The following is a 5,536-nucleotide window of genomic DNA, read 5'->3' as shown; positions in this document are numbered from 1 at the left end:
AGGGTTGGTGATGGACAGGGAAGCCTGGTGTGCTGCAGTCCATGGGGTCACAAACAGTCAGACACGACTGAGCAACTGAACTGAACTGAGCTGAAACTGAAACAAGGTTGAAGAGAGAGCTGCGTGGGATTGAAAGGTTCCTGCATCTAACATCACCTGAGAGCCAAGAGGTTGATACTTTGAATGTATATATTCTGTAAGAATATTAAAGGTTTGTATATTCATTAATTAATAAGAATGCTCAGGAGGAGTCAACCCGGACTTAGAGTCTAGGACCTAGCAAGATTGTAAAAGAAATGGCAAAACTTCAGAGTCAGAAGCATCTGTGTTTGCAGCCTAGCTTCACTGCTCCTGGGCAGTGTGACTTGGGAATGTCACCAGCTTTAGGCGTTTTGCTTATAAAATAAAGGACAATGTTATTTTATGTCAAAAAGTTGTGTGGATTAGAGGAGTCCATGTAAATTCTCCAATACAGTGCAGTGCATATGTGTGCGCTAAGTCACTTCAGTCATGTCTGATTCTTTGTGATCCCATGAACTGTAACCGGCCAGGCTCCTCTGTCCATGGGATTCTCCGGGCAAGAGCACTGGAGTGGGTTGCCATGCCATGCTCTCCTCCAGGAGATCTTCCCAACCCAGGGATCGAAACCATGTCTCTTATGTATCCTGAATTTTTTTTTTTTATGGTTTAGTATAGTTTATTAAGCTGTGCCTTAGTACAGACACTGCGGCTTGCCCATGGCACTCTTAATGTACAAGGCCCTGACATTCTGCCAATTTTTCTTGAGCAATGATACCAGGAAGTTGACAGCTAAGTGGATGTTGTACACAACCTCATTATCTGTCATCTTCATGTGGCCAACAGCCACTGCCAGACACAGCACCTTCTTCATCTGGGACTTGATCGTGGACTTCACTTCATCAGCTTTGGCCACCATGTTCTCATTGTGGGTCAGCAAGGAAGGGAACTTGCCAGCCTTGTTCAGGCCTGGGCCCAGGATTCGGGGGATCTGCTTGATTAGAGACTCTGAAGCCAAAAAGGCATCATATTGCTTGGCCAGCTTCTTGACCAGTTTCTTATTCTTGTTGAGTTTTTTCAGCGCCTCAATGTCCATGTGGGGGATATCCACAGCCTTGGCCTCATCACAATGCTGCTGGTCCCCCAAGACACACATGGAGAACTTGGGGCGGGGAGTGGACTTAAGCCTGACGGTGCCCGAGAAATGTTTGTCCTTCTGAGGGTCATAGTTCTTCAGTCTGATCTGAAGCTCCACCGTCTCCAAAAACTTTCTGCTGTTGCGCTGGTTGCCATGCAGGACTTCCCGCACTGCCTCGCAGAGGGTGTCGCGGGAGACTTTGCTGCTCATAGTTCCCTACCCGCGATAATCCGAAAAGAGCATGTCTCCTGAACTGACAGGTGGGTTCTTAACCACCAGCGCTGCCTGGGAAGCCCCAGTGCTGCACCTACCATGTGATCATTTTTTTTAACATTTAAAAACATATGTTTATTTATTTGTTTACTTGGACTTCTCTGGGTCTTTGTTGCTTTGTGCAGGCTTTCTCTAGTTGCAGTGAGCAGGGGCTATTCGTTGTTGTAGCCATGGACTTCTCATTGTGGTGACTTGTTCTGCTGTGGAGCCCAGGCTCTAGGCACGCAGGCTTCAGTAGTTGCACCACACTGGCTCACTAGTTGTGACACACCGGCTTCATTGCTCTGTGGTGTGTGGAATCTTCCCACACCAGGAATTGAACCTGTGTGCCCTGCACTGGCAGGTGGATTCTTATCCACTGCGCCACTAGGGAAGTCCCACAAAATCATTTTTATACCTTCCGAAGTAGTGATGGGAAATTTCTTCCCAAATCAAGAATATTCTGTGGATTCCATGTCAGTGAACTTCCATGAGATTTATTTAAAACCCCACGATGTGGACAGAGCCGTCAATATTAATGAAAATAAAGAAAATGGCCACTGAATACATCTAGCTCTAACTCTACAGATGATGCTTGATACTGTGAGAAAATCTTGCCCTTACAAGATGATAATATTTTAGATGATTTCATGAGTCTTTTTTATTTTTTATTTCTCTGACTGTGATTTTTCTAAGTTAAAGAATTTAGTTAAAGGAACAATTCAAACCTATGTTGAGGTAACCAGGGAAAAGATTGTGCAACTAACCTTTTGCTGTGCTATTAGTTCCATTAAAACCAACTTATTAAATATAAGCCTGTCGGGTCCAGGGAACAATGAAAATTAGAAATAAAGTGTCAGATCTTTTAGGGGCTGAGCCATGAAATCATCACAGCCATGATTTTTCCAGAGCTAACCATTCCTTGCACTCTAGCACTTATGAATCATTATGTTACTGTTTTCCTCTTAATGTCTGCTCTGCATCAATGGTCGTAATGGATGGAGATTGATGAAGAATTGAGATTTAGCAGCAACTTAGCAATTAAAATGTTCAACTGGTCTTTGTTCTAGCATTCCTCGGTGGATATGGCCCTGTTCATTAATCTGCATGTTGATTACAGCCACTGTGTGCTATCGATCTGTGTTTCCCACCCCTGTGATTGTAGGAGTATTAAGTGCCATGGGCATCTACAACAACTCACACCTCTGAATTTAATGCTGCTGACAATTATACAATGAAAAAAATTATAGTCACTTTTTCTGCTGAATTAAAGATACCTAAAGGAAATTTTCAAAACCTGCCTTCCTTAAATTATCTTAATAAGTATTTCACTCAGTGCCACAGATGTGGCACTAAAATTGTCCAGATAATGAAACATATTTCCTTACTGACTTACTTTATAAATTTCAGTTAAGCTTTGGTTTTGTATTCAGTTATTAGTGACTCCATTACATTAGTTCTAAATTTCTCTCTTCTGTTCCCAACCTTTTCCTCTCTGTCAAGTAGTTAACGATGTGTAAACCAACACTTAGGTGTGCTGAGAGAGCATGTTATTTCAAAGGATGTGATCATGAATCTTTCTATGAAACAGCTTTTTTAAAAAGTGAACAGTCATCCTGAAATGTGCATGTTTATATCAGCTTCCTTAAGGTGGAATATACCTCAAAATAATTATAATATGAAGAATGAAGCTATTTTAATTGTCACAGAATGAAGTCTTGTTATAGATACCATTGATTCAAAAGAATGATTTTATGAGATTTTTATTTAGTAAAATTAGTTAATAACACAGGTACTGTACATGAATATACACTGTTAAACGCATCAGCAGGACCTATAAATACTTTCACTTAGGTGTTTGCTTTCCCCACTGATGAATTTTAACAATATAGTTAATTTCCTGAGTCCTGTTTTAACACCAGTAGTAGCACCTACTAACTCCTAAACATTCAAATTTCCTAAAGATATAACATGGCCTTTATACATGTAACTGTGTTACAAGGATGAGAGGGGTGAGATGATACTTAGTGTTTCAAAGTAAAGATAATTTTAGATTGAAGTCAAATGCTGAACCCATATTAACAGAAACCTGATGCTTGCATAAATAAGTGTGCTGTAAATTTTGTTCTTCACTAGAATTTAGGCATTATTGTTGTTTCAAAACAGTGAAAATAAATGATAAATTAACACATTTTTAACATGTCAAAATCATAGAGGCCAGGAGAACAGAACAAGTTATCATTCAAGAAGAGACAATGTCTTCTGACTACTGCGTGTGCCCTACTGTTAACTCAACAGCTTATCCCAGTGCTCTTAAAAGCCATTCTGCTGAGTCCAGCTCCTAAATCAAACTGCTCAGTTAGATGTAAGGTCACTTTGTAAAATTAAGACAGCACAGGTCATATTTCACATTACTGGGTATTGTTTTAGGTTTGGGAAAGACCTGTGAATGGTCTAATTCATCCTACTGAATTACTTCATATTTTTAAAATATCCTATATGTTTTCTATTTATTCTTGAATATGCCATTTAGAGTTATTTTTATTAAGTTTTAAATTACATCACAGTATATACTAAATTCTAAAGGTCATCTTTATGACCTGAATTCTCTAAAGTTCAAAAACTTCTGTTGTAGATCGCTGAGATAAATTCACCTGGAGATATTATAGAAGCAATGTTAAGCTGATTGAGATGCAGCAACTGCTTCAGTGGGGCATAAATTGAGACACGTTTCAAGGTTTCACTTGTCAACAACAACAGAATCGCTCACTTGCATGACGCTGCTCAAATCCCTCCTTTCCCACCACCAAACTTACCATTTCTTTGGGTTAAGAAATTTCCTTATAAGACTCTTGCTAAAATTACAATGTCTTCCCTGGCAGAGGAATAGATTCCTTCTCATACCCATTAGACTAGAAGGGGAAAAGAAATAGACCTAGGCCAAGAGTAACCTGTGTTGATTGGAAGGAAGAAGAGAGGGGATTGGCGAGCTTCAGACAGTTAAAGTATAGATGTGAAGAGGACTTCTTCCTGGACGACTCAGCAGGAAAGGACACACCTGCAAGAAGGAGACACAGACTTGGGTTCGATCCCTGGGTTAGAGTAGGAAATGGCAACCCACTCCAGTATTCTTGCCTGGAGAATCCCATTGGAGAGACGAGCCTGGGCAGTCTACATTCCATGGGGTTGCAACTGAGTGAGTAAGCATGTCTAAGCACCTGAAGACGTGAACAGAAAGGAGAATAACACATACAGAGCTTAAAGGTCGAGAGGAACAAGAACTGAAAAGCATAAGCTGATGTTCTATGAAAGCATTCTCATTGTTTGTAATTTTTTTGGTCCTCCCAAAACTGGGTCACTCCTTACATGTTTTTTAATCAGGTAGTCAAAATACACCAGGTCTAATAATCACTTAAAGAATGGTGTATTTATTCCTAATATCGTTTACTCAGTCCAGTTCAGTCGTTCAGTCATGTCCGACTCTTTGCGACCCTGTGAATTGCAGCACACCAGGCCTCCTGGTCCATCACCATCTCCCGGAGTTCACTCAGACTCACATCCATCGAGTCCGTGATGCCATCCAGCCATCTCATCCTGGGTCGTCCCCTTCTCTTCCTGCCCCCAATCCCTCCCAGGATCAGAGTCTTTTCCAATGAGTCAACTTTTCACATGAGGTGGCCAAAGTACTGAAGCTTCAGCTTTAGCATCATTCCTTCCAGGAAATCCCAGAGTTGATCTCCTTCAGAATGGACTGATTGGATCTCCTTGCAGTCCAAGGGACTCTCAAGAGTCTTCTCCAACACCACAGTTCAAAAGCATCAATTCTTCAGTGCTCAGCCTTCTTCACAGTCCAACTGTCACATCTATACATGACCACAGGAAAAACCATAGACTTGACTAGACGGATCTTAATTGGCAAAGTAATGCCTCTTCTTTTAAATATACTATGTAGGTTGGTCATAACTTTTCTTCCAAGGAGTAAGCGTCTTTTAATTTCATGGCTGCAATCACCATCTGCAGTGATTTTGGAGCCCCCAAAACACAAAGTTTGACACTGTTTCTATTGTTTCCCCGTCTATTTCCCATGAGGCGATGGGACCAGATGCCATGATCTTCGTTTTCTGAATG

At 41.0% G+C, this 5,536-nt stretch overlaps 1 pseudogene; it reads right to left on the bottom strand.

The window, feature by feature from the left end:
* Window positions 1-712: 712 nt before the first annotated feature.
* LOC138438161 (large ribosomal subunit protein uL1 pseudogene) lies at window positions 713-1,366 on the bottom strand (annotated as a pseudogene).
* Window positions 1,367-5,536: the final 4,170 nt, after the last annotated feature.

The sequence above is a fragment of the Ovis canadensis genome, chromosome 3, assembly GCF_042477335.2.
Source record: "Ovis canadensis isolate MfBH-ARS-UI-01 breed Bighorn chromosome 3, ARS-UI_OviCan_v2, whole genome shotgun sequence".
Lineage (NCBI taxonomy): Eukaryota > Metazoa > Chordata > Mammalia > Artiodactyla > Bovidae > Ovis > Ovis canadensis.
Note: the sequence above shows the minus strand (reverse complement) of the source record. Positions and strands in the feature narration are given on the sequence as shown.